At 39.5% G+C, this 20,000-nt stretch overlaps 1 pseudogene; it reads right to left on the bottom strand.

Annotated features, from left to right (window-relative positions):
* Positions 1–20,000, bottom strand: part of LOC138353941 (N-acetylated-alpha-linked acidic dipeptidase 2-like) — a 63,834-nt pseudogene that overhangs the window by 23,678 nt on the left and 20,156 nt on the right.

Below are 20,000 nucleotides of genomic sequence, written 5' to 3'. Positions count from 1 at the left end.
AAAAAATAGACCTCATACATAATGAAATGGGTTGCTTTATTATTTCATAAGAAAAAAATTAGAAAAAGTATATTAATTCAGGAAAACTTGGCTTATTAGGCAAATCGGGCCTTGCATAGTAGGAAGATTACGACGTTCTGGCTACTAGGTACAACATATATATATATATATATATATATATATATATATATATGTCGTACCTAATAGCCAGAACGCACTTCTCAGCCTACTATGCAAGGCCCGATTTGCCTAATAAGCCAAGTTTTCCTGAATTAATATATTTTCTCTAATTTTTTTCTTATGAAATGATAAAGCTACCCATTTCATTATGTATGAGGTCATTTTTTTTTATTGGAGTTAAAATTAACGTAGATATATGACCAAACCTAACCAACCCTACCTAACCTAACCTAACCTATCTTTATAGGTTAGGTTAGGTTAGGTAGCCGAAAAGTTAGGTTAGGTTAGGTTAGGTAGGTTAGGTAGTCGAAAAACAATTAATTCATGAAAAGTTGGCTTATTAGGCAAATTGGGCTTTGCATAGTAGGCTGAGAAGTGCGTTCTGGCTACTAGGTACGACATATATATATATATATATATATATATATATATATATATATATATATGTCGTACCTAATAGCCAGAACGCACTTCTCAGCCTACTATTCAAGGCCCGATTTGCCTAATAAGCCAAGTTTTCATGAATTAATGTTTTTTCGTCTACCTAACCTACCTAACCTAACCTAACCTAGCTTTTTTTGGCTACCTAACCTAACCTTACCTATAAATATAGGTTAGGTTAGGTTAGGTAGGGTTGGTTAGGTTCGGTCATATATCTACGTTAATTTTAACTCCAATAAAAAAAAATTGACCTCATACATAGAGAAAAGGGTTGCTTTATCATTTCATAAGAAAAAAATTATAGTAAATATATTAATTCAGGAAAACTTGGCTTATTAGGCAAATCGGGCCTTGAATAGTAGGCTGAGAAGTGAGTTCTGGCTACTAGGTACGACATATATATATATATATATATGTCGTACCTAGTAGACAGAACGCACTTTTTGGCCTACTATGCAAGGCCCGATTTGCCTAATAAGCCAAGTTTTCCTGAATTAATATATTTTCTCTAATTTTTTTCTTATGAAATGATAAAGCTACCAATTTCATTATGTATTAGGTCAATTTTTTTTATTGGAGTTAAAATTAACGTAGAAATATGACGGAACCTAACCAACCCTACCTAACCTAACCTAACCTATCTTTATAGGTTAGGTTAGGTTAGGTAGCCGAAAAAGTTAGGTTAGGTTAGGTTAGGTAGGTTAGGTAGTCGAAAAAACATTAATTCATGAAAACTTGGCTTATTAGGCAAATCGGGCCTTGCATTGTAGGCTGAGAAGTGCGTTCTGGCTACTAGGTACGACATATATATATATATATATATATATATATATATATATTATATATATATATATATATTATATATATATATATATATATATGTCGTACCTAATAGCCAGAACGCACTTCTCAGCCTACTATGCAAGGCCCGATTTGCCTAATAAGCCAAGTTTTCCTGAATTAATATATTTTTCCTAATTTTTTTCTTATGAAATGATAAAGCTACCCATTTCATTATGTATGAGGTCAATTTTTTTGTATTGGAGTTAAAATTAACGTAGATATATGACCGAACCTAACCAACCCTACCTAACCTAACCTAACCTATCTCTATCGGTTAGGTTAGGTTAGGTAGCAGAAAAAGTTAAGTTAGGTTAGGTTAGGTAGGTTAGGTAGTCGAAAAATCATTAATTCATGAAAACTTGGCTTATTAGGCAAATTGGGCCATGCATAGTTGGCTGAGAAATGCGTTCTGGCTATTAGGTACGACATATATATATATATATATATATATATATATATATATATATATATATATATATATATATATATATGTCGTACCTAATAGCCAGAACGCACTTATCGGCCTACTATTCAAGGCCCGATTTGCCTAATAAGCCAAGTTTTCATGAATTAATTTTTTTGTCTAACGAACCTACCTAACCTAACCTAACCTAGCTTTTTTTGGCTACCTAACCTAACCTTACCTATAAATATAGGTTAGGTTAGGTTAGGTAGGGTTGGTTAGGTTCGGTCATATATCTACGTTAATTTTAACTCCAATAAAAAAAAATTGACCTCATACATAGAGAAAAGGGTTGCTTTATCATTTCATAAGAAAAAAATTATAGTAAATATATTAATTCAGGAAAACTTGGCTTATTAGGCAAATCGGGCCTTGAATAGTAGGCTGAGAAGTGAGTTCTGGCTACTAGGTACGACATATATATATATACATATATATATATATATATATATATAATATATATATATATATATATATATATATATATGTCGTACCTAGTAGCCAGAACACACTTCTCAGCCTACTATGCAAGGCCCGATTTGCCTAATAAGCCACGTTTTCATGAATTAATTGTTTTTCGACTACCTAATCTACCTAACCTAACCTAACCTAACTTTTTCTGCTACCTAACCTAACCTAACCTATAAAGATAGGTTAGGTTAGGTTAGGTAGGGTTGGTTAGGTTCGGTCATATATCTTAATTTTAATTCAAATAAAAAAAAATGACCTCATATATAATGAAATGGGTAGCTTTATCATTTCATATGAAAAATATTAGAGAAAATATATTAATTCAGGAAAACTTGGCTTATTAGGCAATTCGGGCCTTGCATAGTAGGCTGAGAAGTGCGTTCTGGCTACTAGGTACGACATATATATATATATATATATATATATATATATATATATATATATATATATATATATATATTTATATATATATATATATATTATTAAATATGACCGAAAAAGTAAGATTAATAATTCTAACACGAATTTTCTCAATCTTTCGTACATTTCTTTTCACTGTTGGAGGTAAATCAAAAATCAATTCTCCAAAATTCATTTTTATTTCTAGTCTGACGCGACACGAGCGCGTTTCGTAAAACTTATTACATTTTTAAAGACTTTAGTTCACAGTTGACTTCAGTTGTGTATTTGTGAACTAAAGTCTTTGAAAATGTAATAAGTTTTACGAAACGCGCTCGTGTCGCGTCAGACTAGAAATAAAAATGAATTTTGGAGAATTGATTTTTGATTTACCTCCAACAGTGAAAAGAAATGTACGAAAGATTGAGAAAATTCGTGTTAGAATTATTAATCTTACTTTTTCGGTCATATTTAATATATATATATATATATATATATATATATATATATATATATATATATATATATATATATATATATATATATATATATATATATATATATATATATATATGTCGTACCTAGTAGCCAGAACGCACTTCTCAGCCTACTATGCAAGGCCCGATTAGCTAATAAGCCAAGTTTTCCTGAATTAATATATTTTCTCTATTTTTTCTTATGCAATGATAAAGCTACCCATTGCATTATGTATGAGGTCAATTTTTTTTATTGGAGTTAAAATTAACGTAGATATATGACCGAACCTAACCAACCCTACCTAACCTAACCTAACCTATCTCTATAGGTTAGGTTCGGTTAGGTAGCCGAAAAAAGGTAGGTTAGGTTGGTTAGGTAGTCGAAAAAACATTAATTCATGAAAACTTGGCTTATTAGGCAAATCGGGCCTTGCATAGTAGGCTGAGAAGTGCGTTCTGGCTACTAGGTACGACATATATATATATATATATATATATATATATATATATATATATATATATATATATATATATATATATATATATATATATATATATGTCGTACCTAGTTGCCAGAACGCACTTTTCAGCCTACTATGCAAGGCCCGATTTGCCTAATAAGCCAAGTTTTCATGAATTAATTGCTTTTCGACTACCTAACCTACCTACCTAACCTAACTTTTTCGGCTACCTAACCTAACCTAACCTATAAAGATAGGTTAGGTTAGGTTAGGTAGGGTTGGTTAGGTTCGGTCACATATCTACGTTAATTTTAACTCCAATAAAAAAAATTGACCTCATACATAATGAAATGGGTAGCTTTATCATTTCATAAGAAAAATTTTTTGAGAATATATATATTAATTCAGGAAAACTTGGCCTATTAGGCAAATCGGCCTTTCATAGTAGGCAGAGAAGTGTGTTCTGGCTACTAGGTACGACATATAACTGAAAACTCACATCCCAGAAGTGACTTTAACCCATACTGCCAGGAACAATGCAACTGGTGTGCACAGGACACCTTATCTACACGACCATCACGACTGGACAAAAGCTGATGAAGCCAAGGCTATTTGCCCATCAGCCTGCCGGCACTCTGATGGTAATCTTAGGCATAGTATTTTATCAAATCACCTCATTTTTTGAGGCACACATGAGGAACACAAATGCGAACAAGCCAGAATGGTCCCAGGACTATATGCAACTGAAAACTAAAACCCTAGAAGTGACTCGAACCCATACTTCCAGGAGCAATGCAACTGGTGTGTACAGGACACCTTATCTAATCGACCATCATGACCGGACAAAAGCTGATGAAGCCGAGGCTATTTGCCCATCAGCCCACCGGCACTCTGATGGTAATCTTGAGCATAGAATTTTATCAAATCATTTCATTTTATGGGGCACAAGTGAGGAACACAAATGCGAACAATGCAGAGAACACAAATGCAGGGCCAGGAATCAGCTAACAAAAGAAAATTAAAGGATATTCAAGAAAATCCTAAAAACATCTTGCCCGTAGCACCTACATTGTCATGGGTGTAACAAATATCCAGGCTGGGTATTCCCAGATTGTGTTGGAAACCCGTGTAGTCGCTGCCTAACCCAATAGCCTGCAAAAGTGGGGTGTCAGGCTGGAGGGGGTCTGGTCTCCTAGCTGCCCAGGTGTGTATACACTCTTCCTGCCGACCACAACTTCGGCCGGATCTGGGTTAGGGATCTGAAATAAAGGGGACAAATAAATATATGGGTACAACCTTTGGCCGCGTTTGTAGGCACCCTCGACCACGAAGAAGAAAATATGCAGCATCCGGGGGGAGTTTTGCGGAGCACCCGAGTACACTGACATATTATCTTCTCCTACCACCCCCTATAATTTTGTAGATATGAGCGCGTGCTACTGACACTCTAGAAAACACTTATCATACTTAAGGAGAAAAATAAACTTTCTTTGTTCCCCATTTCACTCTGTTTTTTTCCACAATAAATATATATATAGATATATATATATATTATATATATAATATATATAATATATATATATATATATATATATATATATATATATATATATATATATATACTATATATAATATATATATATATATATATATATATATATATATATATATTTTAAGTTTGTGAGGGTACCACCTCTGGTGCCAATGTGGGGACCCATAGCCTCGGAGAAGAAAATAAAAAGTATTCAGAGGAGACCTTGTGGTTTCTCACTGAACACTAATATTATCTTCTCCTACCACCCCATTCTTTTGTATGTACACATATATATTTACTTTATTTGAACTTTGTTACAAAAAAGGAGTTACATATGGGTTACAAAGATGGTTGTCATAGGTTGTCGAGTTCCTCCAGCTCCTCAGATGGCGGGCAGGAACCCTGGATGCAGTGCGCATTTCCCCTCTGTATCGCCACACTGAGGCGCTGGAAAAGAAAGCTTGCAGCTCTCGGGTCCCTTGTTGTTTCAATGAGCCTAGAACCCAGTTCCTTCAAAAAACTAGTAGCACTTTTACCCCAGGCGCCGAGTGTCTCAGAAGCAATGGGGACAAAATTGTAGTGGTGATCCAGTTCTCTATACTTACGGGATTTGGCTGCTTCCCTGTGGGTGGCAGCGCCACCTGGTTGTGCAACACTGAGGTTAATGTAGGTGTTAGCCAGGGTTGATACGCACGTGTAGTCCCATACCAACTGCTTGCCATTCTTCCAGGGGTTCACTGTGATACCATCCGGGCGACCAATAAGAGCATCAGAGTTACGGGGCGTTAGGTAACAAGGCTCTCTTTCAGCTGGGCATCCAGCTGTGGTGAGGCTCCTCTTGATGATGTCGTTAACTTCACTGTGCCTCGAGTGCCATCCCCCTGTGCTTTGGCAGAGTAGGCCATGGTGACCGTACCTGTCAGCCACCACCTCGCCGCAAATACACCTATATCTGGTGTGGATTGGGGCAGCAAGGCGGAGGGCCACAGCAATTCGGAGGGCGTGTGGTGTGAGACGCGTGCCAGTTGCCGACATTGGGGTTGCTAACAGGAAATCCCCTGCATGTGGTGCTGCTACTGCTGTGAGGCGAGCAATGTCGTGTTGTGTTGTTGCAGCACCCAGGCACTCTGCAGCAACTTGGTCTACAATGGGGCCATCCCAGCTGGATTGCCTGTGGGCTTTTGGGGATGGTGGTTGAGGTGATTGGCCTGCACGAGAGGCCCACTCTGTGGCACAGCGTGTGAAATTGGGATCATGTACACCTGCCAGCTGATGTAAGTGGGCAGGTAGAATTTCCTTCACAAGGTCGTCGGATGCTGATAAGAAGGACAGGAAGGCTGGAACAGCGATTTGCGTTGCTGTTCGAACTCCGAGGCCCCCAAGTCTTACGGGAAGAGAGGCTTGTTTCCACTGTAGGTCATCGAGAGAGAGGTTAAGGGCTTTTTCTATTATATATATATATATATATATATATATATATATATATATATTATATATATATGTCGTACCTAGTAGCCAGAACTCACTTCTCAGCCTACTATGCAAGGCCAAATTTGCCTAGTAAGCCAAGTTTTCATGAATTAATTGTTTTTCGACTACCTAACCTACCTACCCTAACCTAACCTAACTTTTTCGGCTACCTAACCTAACCTAACCTATAAAGATAGGTTAGGTTAGGTTAGGTAGGGTTGGTTAGGTTCGGTCATATATCTACATTAATTTTACCTCCAATAAAAAAAATGATCTCATACATAATGAAATGGGTAGCTTTATCATTTCATAAGAAAAAAATTAGAGAAAATATATTAATTCAGTAAAACTTGGCTTATTAGGCAAATCGGGCCTTGCATAGTAGGCTGAGAAGTGCGTTCTGGCTACTAGGTACGACATATGTATATATATATATATATATATATATATATATATATATATATATATATATATATATATATATATATATATATATATATATATATAGCCTAGTAGCGTTCCTAGTAGCATTTCATACATAATGAAATGGGTAGCTTTATCATTTCATAAGAAAAAAATTAGAGGAAATATATTAATTCAGGAAAACTTGGCTTATTAGGCAAATCGGGCCTTGCATAGTAGGCTGAGAAGTGCGTTCTGGCTACTAGGTACGACATATATGTATATATATATACATATATATATATATATATATATATATATATATATATATATATATATATATGTATATATATATACATATATACATTCATATATGCATATACACATACTCACGATTTATTTTATCTTCGGAGAGGTTAAAAGCTATGTAATAAGAATTGTAAAAATTGCAGTCTCATCTCCATAGTTTGTCGGCAATGTTGACTTCCTCAGATGCTGCTGCTGCCACCTGAGTCCGTAAGGACGCTCCAGGAGTCCGTCTGGACGCTCCAGGCGTACCTATGGACGCTCCAGGAGTCCGTAATGGTCGCTCCAGGAATCTGTATGGACACTCTAAGAGTCCGTCTGGACGCTCCAGGCATACCTATGGACACTCCAGGAGTCCGTAATGGTCGCTCCAGGAGTCTGTATGGACGCTCCAGGACTCGGTATGGACGCTCCAGGCGTTCATATGGACGCTCCAAGAGTCCATATGCACGCTCCAGGAGTCCATATGGACGCTCCAGGAGTCCATAAAGTGGAGGGGACTGACATGACACCGGCTTCCTGTCCTCGTCGAAACCTCGTCGAAGTGTTAGTGGCCTTAAGGTAAATTCAGGTAAATATGAGATCGTAATATTTATCTGTCTACCACTTCAAATATGTTTGAAAATAATTAAGAGCCAAGTATGCGCACGTAATCAACCATTTATAAAGCGCTGTAGTATCCTGTATTAATTGTAATTGTATAAAACTGTGTAGTAATAGGCATAAAGGGGAACACAAGCTGCTGTTCACTGAATAATTACAACAATACCAACAGCTTGGTTCGGTGTTGGGTTTAAGGCCTATTCCATACAAGAGTCTCATCAGTCTCATATAGAATGTGAAACTGGTCATCTAGCAAGTATTAGTCGAGTCCTGAGCCCGCCCACTTAACACATGACGAAACTACAACGTTGCTACAACATTAAAACAAATTTTAACACCTAGTAAGTTGTAACAACTTTCTAATATGTCATAAAAAATGTTATAACAAGATGTAACAACTTTATTACAAGACGTAACTAGGGAAACATAGGGACCGTTACATTGTGTGTTTGCTGGGCAAGAATGATGTAAACTCTCTGTATATATATACACATCGAGAACTGCATATACACTACTCGGCGGTGAATGTATAGCATAAACATTTACCTGAAATTAAATTGAATTTGAATCAGGTAATTTAAATTACCTGAAATCACCAATTAAATTGAATTCAAGCATACATCATTACTCATGCATGCTGATTATATGCATATATTGAGAACAATAGTGTACGTGTATGATAATAATATGCACATACTAAATATGTGCATATAACGAGAATCAATAAAAGCGAATAAAACATCACCTTTTTTGCACTCTCGAACACTGCGTCAGTGAGAAGAGGTGAGGACATCGTGCGCAGTGTGTAGTTACCTGGAAATTGAGTGTTTATATATTAATAATAATAATAATAATAATAATAATCAGAGATTGTCTGGAGCGTGTGCATGGGAATACTCAGCACCCAGGTTCGAACCCGCATCACGGCTCCTATGGATTTTCTAAATAATAATATTAATAATAATAATAATAATTCATTATGTCGGAGGACAGGAAGCCAGAGTGTATTGATACATGTTAGATTATATCAGGGTCCCATATTATATATATGATATAATATATCAGATATATCTCACGATAGATTAATATATCGTGAGATATATTTATATATAAGTGAGAGAAGTACATATGTGTGTGGGGGGGGGGGGGGTAAAGAGAGAGAGATCTGTTAAAGTGCTTGATGCTATGAGACTGTGTGTGTGTTGGGGGGGTGGGCAAAGAGAGAGAGAGATCTGTTAAAGTGCTTGATGCTATGAGACTGTGTGTGTGTGTGTCGGGGGGGGGGCAAAGAGAGAGAGAGATCTGTTAAAGTGCTTGATGCTATGAGACTGTGTGAGTGGGGGGGGGGGTCAAAGAGAGAGAGATCTGTTAAAGTGCTTGATGCTATGAGACTGTGTGAGTGTGTGTCGGGGGTCAAAGAGAGAGAGATCTGTTAAAGTGCTTGATGCTATGAGACTCACCTTCCAGTGCCATGTCAACATTGAGGTAAGCCACAGCTCTGTCAGACAGCTGTTTAGCGAACTGTTGTGTCCACTCCGTTGAGCCCACCGTTGTGTACTCCTCGGCGCCCCATCCGCAGAACACCAGGGACCGTCTGGGTCGCCAACCTGTCAGGTCATCAGTCATTATTGTAGGGCTCATCTTCCCTGTGTAACAGTTTAGCTACTTATACAGAAGCTTGTATATCTTGCATTGAATGTATTGTATTGTATCATGGGTAATCTAGTTTCTGCAGTCAGTGTAGTTTCTACCTGGAAAGCTGGGAAGGGTTAATCCCTAGGGATTAGCGGGGTAGTAATCCATGCAAGATTGTCACATCCTTCCTCTGAGTAATTCATTAAATTAGATAAATCCCTGTTACAACTCAATACAGTACTGTATTTAATAATCAACCTTGCTAAGTGACCTATGTAATTACATAATTTTGAGTAAAAGTTAACCAATCTTACTTGTATATAGGCATATGATTCAGTCAGCATGAGAACTAGTTTGTCCTGGTAGCAGGGTTGCCAGATCCAAATTGCTAAAAGTAGCGAGCTGACGGTCTAAAAGTAGCGAATATGTAATAAGAGTAGCCCAATTTTTTTGTTTAGTGACTGATACGGGTTTCAAAGTAATCTAATTTGATATATAGAGTACATTAAACGATTTTAATTGTTTTATTAATACTATCTATGCATATATATATTTAACCAATATGATAATATGATAACTTATCAATATTTACTGTATGAAGCCTAATGGGTGTGGAGTCCTTCCACATCTTTACAGTTGAAGATTATCAAGATCTTAATCTGAATCCACAACCTCGTTCTTGTATATTGCAGACTCATATTTAAGCATTGACATGAGTGGTTCAAATGACGAGCAACAAGTTACATTTTCTTCAAGATATGTTTTGATTGTCAAGATTGATGTCAAAAGCTTAAGTCCCATTCGATTTCTCAGTTTAGTTTTCACAGACGTTCCTCTCGAAAATATCCGTTCCAATGCAAACTCAGCGAGGTCAATCAGTATGGGATCGCCAGCAGCGTTCTTGACAGTTATTGTCTTGGTCTAAAATGACGATTCAGATGTAGGAATTTGTCCCTCACAAATGTTGTATCAGTCAATAGTTAACGGAAGGCGCCACTGACTTTTAATTTCACTAAGCTTAGATTGGTCAGCTAATACTAATGGAAGTTCTGAGAATGGTGGCCATGTGTGGCTAAGGCATATGATAGGTGACAGATTTTTCACCTTTTTTAAAGTTTCAACATTACTTAGAATACGGGAAAGAAGCTATTTGCAAGTTTTCACTAAAAAAATTATCGCATTTTTCTTGAATATTTTGAAACTTTTCCTGGGTTAAAAATTGTTTTGTCTGTTTGTGGCCCGAAGTGTTGAAAATTCGTAACCAAAGTCAACTTTCTCCAGGGGGCAGATATACAGAATTGATTTCCAAATTAACATGAAGCTTTGCATGATGAGGATGCACGATTCTTCTGAGTATTCCAAGAGTGAAGTTTTCTAAGACAGTGTGAAGGCTACACTGATCTGCTTCATCTTTTTGATAAAGTCAGTTCATCCTTTCAAAATCATTTAGGATTGGTTTGAGACATGTAAAATATGGCTTATTGGAGGGATCAGAGTACATTGAAAACAGTTGCCTTGCAACATATTTATCACAAGAGGAAAAAAGCTATTTGGTAATGAGTTGTTAGAGAATCCCACTGTTCTAACAGCTGCTTTACACTACCGCTTCCTGCCAACCATCGTCTTCCTGACTAAGGTATTAACCGTAAGGGATCTTTCTCATCATTTATCAATCTGAAAATTTCTAGATAACTTTCTCACCTTAATGAAGATCTGTTTAACCAGGTGTAGCTTTTGGGATGACGTATTAATGACAATTAAGTTGGGAAATCTCTAGCCCCTGGGGAGGATTACCTTGCCTTGCGGTTATTTTTTCTTTCGAAGGTTCCTAGGGTCAATGTCCCCAGGGGCCGGTCTCTGACCAAGCCTCCTGCGGTAAGTGATCTAGTCAGTCAGGCTGTTGGACGCGGCTGTGATTTGTACACATTATATTGTTAAAACATAAATAATCGTCATTGAGTTTCTTAATATTAAAAGCGGAAAGTAGCCCAACTTGCTTTTAAACTAGCCCAAAAAGTCGCAAGTAGCGAAATTAAAAATTTGGGAGCGCGGGGCTCTCAAAAGTAGCCCAATTCGCTACTTGTAGCCCAATCTGGCAACCCTGCCTGGTAGACGCTTGAGGCCTCTGCAGTGGTAAATTGCTATCTACCACCTTGTTTAATAATTCATTTAAATTAGAGAAATTCATGTCATTATGCAATATTGTATTTAATAATTGATCTGGTTCAAGTACCTATGTAACTAACATCATTTTGAATAAGAATCCAGTCACCTAAAGTGACCAAGTGCATATGTTTAGCTTTGTTAATTATCTTCAAATTAGTTTGGCAACCAAGGTCAGCCTCACAGGTTTTGAGGACAGCTGAGATCTGTGTGGTTTTGGACGGCAATAATTGGGGATTCACATTCTTGATTTATGTTGCGACTGACTGTTCCTTTTCCGAAGTCAATTACCGTAATTACAGAAACTCTCAGGATAGGTGGTGGCAGTTTAAGGTCTCTTTAGTGAGTTTGTTGGTGATAGGTTTAGTATCCTTGTTTTGTGGGACCTTGGTGATGAACCACCAAGGTTACAAGGCATCACTGGACTGAGGTTACAGTAAGGAATAAACGGTGAACCAAAGAACCGTTAAATAACGACCAGTTAAAAACCAGCTAAGAGAGGTTTAAGGCTGGTACCCATTACACCTGCTCCATGCTGGTACCCATTACACCTGCTCCATGCTGGTACAACCTCTTACACAGAACGTCACATTGCGATCGTATACATTACCTAAGGTCTAAAACTATATCGTACTAGAAAATGGTAGCGACTTGTGATATTGACACACTGTCCCGTTTTCCGTTTTGGGTCCTCTGGTAGGTTAGGATAAGGGCACTTTGGAACGACAGTTTCTTGATGTTGGGAAACCTTAGGAGGACGGGCTGGGTTGTGTGTATATCTGACCATTATACAAGCTCTGTTAGCACAACTATTCACACACCCGATGACACATTAGAACTGAATGTGAAGAGAGGAAGAAGAAAGACAAAAGAAAGAGAAAGAAAGAATCTTATCACAAAATTTATGGTTCATAATAAACAAATTCAACTAAAACTAAACTAGAAGATTCTTTACTCTAGAAGATCTAAGTAAACTAGGGATAAAAAGATGTGATAAAATAGTAGTTAGAGTACATATTTTTCTAGCATTCAGCCTGTGACATGCCATTTTAGAAGCACAGATGATGTGCTGATTCTTGGTTGGCGATGAATGGCTTATGCCCAACCACTTGGTCTGGACGGTACAGCGACGGTCTCACTTCATGCAGGTCAGCGTTCAATCCCCGACCGTCCAATTAGTTAAACACTATTCCTTTCCCCTGTCCCATCCCAAATCCTTATCCTGACCCCTTCCCAGTGCTGTATAGTCGCAATGGCTTTGTGCTTTCCCCTCATATAGTTTCCATCCCGTATCAAGTGTATTCATCAAGAGTATCTAAATCAACTTGTTTCTCGCTGTATAGCACAAGCAGCTTGTTAAGACTCCGAGGTCCGCCTTAAGACCTGGGTATTATCTTGGCACACATACAAACTTACTGGTGTTATCTTGAGAGGTTATCTTGAGATGATTTCGGGGCTTTTTTAGTGTCCCCGCGGCCCGGTCCTCGACCAGGCCTCCACCCCCAGGAAGCAGCCCGTGACAGCTGACTAACACCCAGGTAACTATTTTACTGCTAGGTAACAGGGGCATAGGGTGAAAGAAACTCTGCCCATTGTTTCTCGCCGGCGCCTGGGATCGAACCCAGGACCACAGGATCACAAGCCCAGCGTGCTGTCCGCTCGGCCGACCGGCTCCCTCGGTTCAAAACCGAGACGTGTGGCCACATCTGTGGTAGAAAATTGTAATAATAATATAAAAAACTTACTAGTCACCTAAACAAAGTTTTTTAAGAATTATTTCAAGCATTTTCACCCCCACCGGTCGGCCGAGCGGACAGCACGCTGGACTTGTGATCCTGTGGTCCTGGGTTCGATCCCAGGCGCCGGCGAGAAATAATGGGCAGAGTTTCTTTCACCCTATGCCCCTGTTACCTAGCAGTAAAATAGGTACCTGGGTGTTAGTCAGCTGTCACGGGCTGCTTCCTGGGGATGGAGGCCTGGTCGAGGACCGGGCCGCGGGGACACTAAAGCCCCGAAATCATCTCAAGATAACCTCAAGATAACCACTGGCACTCCCAGCGGCTTTTTTAGGATTATTGCCAATTCAAAAACACGCCCTCAAAAAAAAAAAAGATTCACCATGCTTGCCCATGACTAATGACTGAGCATCCAAAAAAGGAGACCTGGTCGAGGACTGGGCCGAGGGGACGCTAAGCCCCGAAATCATCTCAAGATAACCTCAAGAAGCTCCCTAGGATGCAACCCACAACAGCTGTCTGCATCATGAGCATTTATTTGTTGCTAGGTGAACAGAGCAATTACTTGGAAGGATACTTCCAAAAACATCTCTCTCTAATGTGGGAATCGAACCAAGAATGTTCGTTAACCGGTTGCGCTGACTACTGGTCGTTATTGAGAAGTGTTTCACTAACATGTGACCATAAGATTGGAAATTGGAAAATAGGATTGATTTCAGTCTTCACATTTTACACAATTAAAAAAAAAATCATCTTTTCTGTCATTTGCAACCACCATTTGTTTACTGGGTGAAAAGGCAGATGAAGAGCAAGAACGCAACACCTTTTACAAATAACACAAATGAATAACATCCTGTTGAATGTCACTCACCCGTTTCGTTACGTAGATGGACGAAGACCCGTGACAGTTCGAGCATGGCGGCCGTGCCGGAGTTGGGGTCCAGGCCGCCGAAGAGCCAAGCATCCAGGTAGTTGCCGAGAATAACGTATCTGTCTAAAAGCGAAGTATTTAAACGGAGCTACACAAATTGAAATGTTTTTGTGCCATGGATGCAAACTTCTAATAATATATATTGAGATTTATAGCAATACTTAATGTCAACATCCCTGGTTCGATTTATATTGACGCATACCCCTACTAACCTGGTTCTTCGTGACCTGTGATGACTCCCACACCATTGTAAGTGGTAGTTTGAGTGTTGTTGTTGTTCACATCCACGTTGACTTTCAGCCTGGGTGTGCGAGGCCAGGTCCAGTGTGGTAAGTAATGTTCAGATTACCCTGCCAGCTCGCTGGAGCAACAGCACCTCCCATACGGCTGCAAGCACACATATTGAAAAGGTTATAGGCCTGTGAAGACCAGGGGCCAGATTCACGAAGCAGTTTGCAAGCACTTACGAACCTGTACATCTTTCTTCAATCTTGACGGTTTTGGTTACATTTATTAAACAATTTACAAGCATGAAAACATCCCAATCAACTGCTGTTATTGTTATAACAGCCTCCTGGTGCTTCGGAGCTCATTAATTGTTTAATAATTCTTAATAACGCGCCCAAGGATTGAAAAAAATGTACAGGTTCATTACTGCTTTGTGAATGTGAGAATATGGTTTCTCAAGATTCTCCCACAGCTGACTGGAATGGCTTATTGCAGTGCACAGTGCACTGATCTTGTGCACAAGGTCCTATCTCTCTTAACCCTGGATAGTGACCTGGCATGTTGGGTATCTCCAGAATGCCCACTTAACCAGGAACACTTTCATAATACAGAGGCCGCCGTATGTCCAGGCAGGTAGTAGATACAGGGAGTTAAGCATACTGCCACCAAGGGTCAGTGAGTACATTGGCTGGTGCGGAGCGTGAGAGAGGAGAGGGAACGCCTGCGAAGCGACAGTGTGACCCTGAGGTCAACCTCAACCAGCGCGATGGAGAATAACAGCTATGACGTGGTCGTGACGTGTTATGACGTCACTCCTGCTACTGATCATCGAACGGTCATTATGATTGGTTCCCGCTCATTTGCTGCTATGCTATTGGTCAAATTGTAACTCCCTTGTGTGTGCCCACAAGATACTCTGAGCCTCAGGAAAAAGTATTCTCGTGAGGGACCTCTTACACAGAGGACGTGTTCTGTTCTGTCTATCGGCAATAGACTGAAACCGTCCATTCTCACCGTCATGTTAACTCAGCGTCTTTTCAATATACCACACACGCACCCAGAATCACGATTGTGAATATATTGTTCAGAAGCCTATAGTGACAAATCTCCAGAGGAAACAGCTGGTATCAGGTAACCCCTGGTGACAAAGATCGTTGTGAGTGACCTAGAGTGAACTAAGGCAGTGCCGCCGCCTAAGTAACCTGTGTGTGACTTTACCACAAGTGTACCTGCATGGTACCACAGCCGCCACCACTCTGTCCAGAGCGTGTAGCTTGTACCTCAGTACCTCGAGGCGCCCGCCGCCGCCCTCGCTGTACCACGTGACGTCACCACCCTTACTCACCGCCAGTGCCAAGTGTGTGTGTGTGTGTGTCTGTCTGTTAAGCATACAGCACGCCCTCCTGCCCCCGTGTCAAGTGCGGTTTGTGGGAAAACCTGTCGTCAATGGTCTCACTTAAGAACGAGGAAACCAGCTGTCAGGCCACCTACGAGTGCTTGCATAAATGTGCCTGAGTGAGTGAGTGATTAAGAGAGGTAACCCATCTGTAAGTACAAGATCTTGTCTTGTCTGTGTTGATCTGAACATCAACCACAGTTCTCACCTTCTCATACCTGACTCAGGTTATAGGTGAATCGACGGTGTATGCGTGTTATCTGTGTGGTATCACGGCATTTCACACGTCTGTGAATGTGAGCTTCACATACACCACACATTTAGTATTGTGTGATAATATTATTGTGCATGTTATTGCCTGTCCCATTGACAGTGCCATTGTGTTTATTGCATATCACCATTACCGAGTATCCGGTTGGAACTCTTGTGATCCCTTTGCATACCGGCAGTTAGGTTGCCGTGTTAATGACTGGCTGTCAACTGTGTTAAGTTAGGTGTTTCTCCACGAGTGGATCCGAGTCGTTTAGCCAGACGTCAAGAGTCTCGCTAATGCAACCATAGCCTTTCTGACGCCAATCTAAAGTAAATCAAGCACCCTTGTATTAGTGGTTAAGTTAGTAAATAAACTACTGTTAAGCTTTATGCGGTGTTTCCGTTGAACCACTTTGAATACTGCCAATCAATTACTCAAGCTTCAGCTCAAGGTGTCTTCAACACCGAGTTGCCTAATTCACTAAACTATAAATGTGATGAGGACCCTAGGAGCCCCTTAAAGTGTTAAATCATTGAGGAGATTCCAACGATCAACGTGGAGCAGGACCAGGTGAGGCTAGTCTGAGAAGAGACCCTCAAGGACTCTAACTCGACCTTGCTCTCAGGCCCTGTACGGTTGCTCTCGTATTTTCTATTCTGCTAATTCAGACAGTTTCGTGAAGCGTCTGCCACATGTACATTGGCGACGTACGCATTGCAGTCGTGAAAGCAAAGGTTCATGGAATTGCTGCTAACTTTCAGATATTTCCTGTTCGCCATCTAACACGATTGACAGGAAGTCTGCCAAGTCTGAATACAATCTAAATTGCAATCTAAGCATGTGTACACTACAGTTTTTTTCTGTTGTAATCCATGAATCCGTAATCCATGGGGGTGGCCTCGTAGCCTGGTGGATAGCGCGCAGGATTCGTAATTCTGTGGCGCGGGTTCGATTCCCGCACGAAGCAGAAGCAAATGGGCAAAGTTTCTTTTACCCTGAATGCCCCTGTTACCTAGCAGTAAATAGGTACCTGGGAGTTAGTCAGCTGTCACGGGCTGCTTCCTGGGGGTGGAGGCCTGGTCGAGGACCGGGCCGCGGGACACTAAAAAGCCCTGAAATCATCTCAAGATAACCTCAAGATGAAGGGTAACTTAATAATTAATATCTAGTCCCCTTTCTCCAAGGTGGAATTACTGACCCCACCCAGGATGCAACCACACAACAAGCTGACTAACTCCTGAGTACCTACTCACTGCTAGGTAAACAGAGGAATTGGAAATTCCCATTGATAGGAATTAAAAAAAATGATAGAAAATGCGCCCAACCATTTCTGTCCTGTCTGGGATTCGAACCCGGAATTCTTGATTGGGTGTCGAGAACGAACCTGACTATACTAGTGGGACGCTATATGAGGAAGATTAAGACAGAGGAAGATAGCAAGATGACCTGGACAAACACAAAATTTGACAACAAATGGCTACCAAAAGTTTAGCTCAAATAAGTGCAAAATAGGTGTAGGGATCAGGAGACCAAACACAATGTATCAAATAACTGAAATCCTTCACAAATCAGGTAGAGCGAAAGATTTGGAAATTGATATCACACACAAAACATTTCTTGAAGACCACATCAAAATGCTGTAGTCATCTGCAGCATATTCTGCTGTAACGTAACCAATCTTCCCAATTGGTAACGTAACTATCTTCAGAAATTTGTGTTCCTTATATATAACATATATTAGCAGTCGTAGTGGTAAAACACTCACCCGGCGCTTCGCGAGCGCTTTGGCCTAGGTTCGTATCCTGGCCAGGGAGGATTTACTGGGCGCCAATCCTTAACTGTAGCCTCTGTTCACCCAACAGTAAAATGGGTACCTGTTGGTTAAACGATTCGGCTGGTCATATTCTGGGGAACATAGGATTAAGGGCCTGCCCGAAACTCTATGCGTGCTAGTGGCTTTACAAGAATGTAAGAACTATTGTATATAAAAATAAATAAATAAACAAATATGAATGCCATATTGGAATGTGTGGCTCCAGCGAGGGGATCCATATCTAGTCAAACAGAAGGCAAAGTTTGAGAAAGTTCAGAAGTACTCTACCAGATTATTTCTAGAATTGATAGGTACGAGTTACAGGGAAATGCTACAGGAATAAAACCTTGCTAACCTGGAAGACAGAAGAGGATGACATTATTTAGCAAATGAGAACACGAACAAGCGAACACACATGAAAACTTAGTACTCAAATGAGCCACAGAGACATTAGAAAATATTAGTTTCCATGCCATACAAATGAACAAATGGAATGCACTACAAAGTGTGGAGGGAGAGGAGGATTCCATACAGTTTCAAATGTAGATACAGCCCATCCTCCTAAAATTTGATTATTTATAGTAACTCAAAGTACCAATATATTGTCAGACCACCAAAACCTTTACATTTCGTAATTTTAATTTTATAGGGTCCAAGAAAAAATTAAGCTAACATCAAACTTTAACATTCCTAGGCCTACTATAACACATATGTACTATATTAGACCTAAGATAGCATGTATTAAGCCTAGGATTGCTAGGGCAGGTTAAGGTAGGTTTTTAGATTCATTTTTATATTTAAGACAATGTCGTTTGGGTTAATTCAAAACATAAAAAGTAAACAGTTTGGTGGTCCATCACTACATGCTGGTACTTTCGATCAAATACTATCCAATATTGTAAGTATTGGATAGTCAATTATTTTAGGATGACTGACTGTGTAAATGAGATTACTGAGCACAATGACCTAAGGCATCTAAATAGCACTTGATTAATAGTCGAGAGCCTGGACCAAAGAGCCGAATACCAACCCCCTTCAATGACAGTTGACTATATGGGGCTGGAATTGGCGAAGAGATGTGAGTTGAAACGCCTGGTAAGGAGCGGCCCAAGCCTGATCCTTGTACAGTTGGCGCCAAAATAAGGCGATCAGTGGCGGCCTACCCCTGATTGTTAGTAGCGGGCCAATAGCAGGCGGCGTTTTTCCAGTTGATTTTGGACGAAAATCAAGAACGTTGCTGATTGTGGCTGCTTTTCATTTTAATACAACTATATAAAATGAAAACCTAATTTCTAAAAATTTGTTTTAAAGTAGTTTTCCATACAAAATTTTAATATTAGGAAACTGAAGTGTATTAAATACTCCTCTTCAATGTTTAAACTTGTAAAGAAATGAGAATTCTAATGTTCATATCTCTTCCAATGACAAACATTCCTAAAAATATTAATACATGTATATTTGTAGTGTTTGTTAATTAATAAAATAGAACAGTCAATGTTTGGTCTTGTAATAGCTCTAAGTATTAGCCAATTACACAAATTGCTTGACTGACAGTGATTAAACCAATTTGCTGTAGTTTGCAATTATTATTTGGGCAAGATAAGCCTGTGTAAACTGTACCTCAGTATCTGCCAAGCATCGTCGTAGCTAATGCTTTGTGCTGGAATCTTTGGCAAGGATGCTTCTTCCTCTGGAATACGGAACGCACTCTCTGGGAAGATAATAGCAAGGTATTAATTACTTCAGTCCGTCCTCCTGCTGTTTCCCAATGTCAAGAAACTGTCGTACTAAAGTGC

The sequence above is a fragment of the Procambarus clarkii genome, chromosome 60 (genome assembly GCF_040958095.1).
Source record: "Procambarus clarkii isolate CNS0578487 chromosome 60, FALCON_Pclarkii_2.0, whole genome shotgun sequence".
NCBI classification, from domain to species: Eukaryota; Metazoa; Arthropoda; class Malacostraca; order Decapoda; family Cambaridae; genus Procambarus; species Procambarus clarkii.
This window is presented reverse-complemented; position numbering and strand designations above follow the sequence as displayed.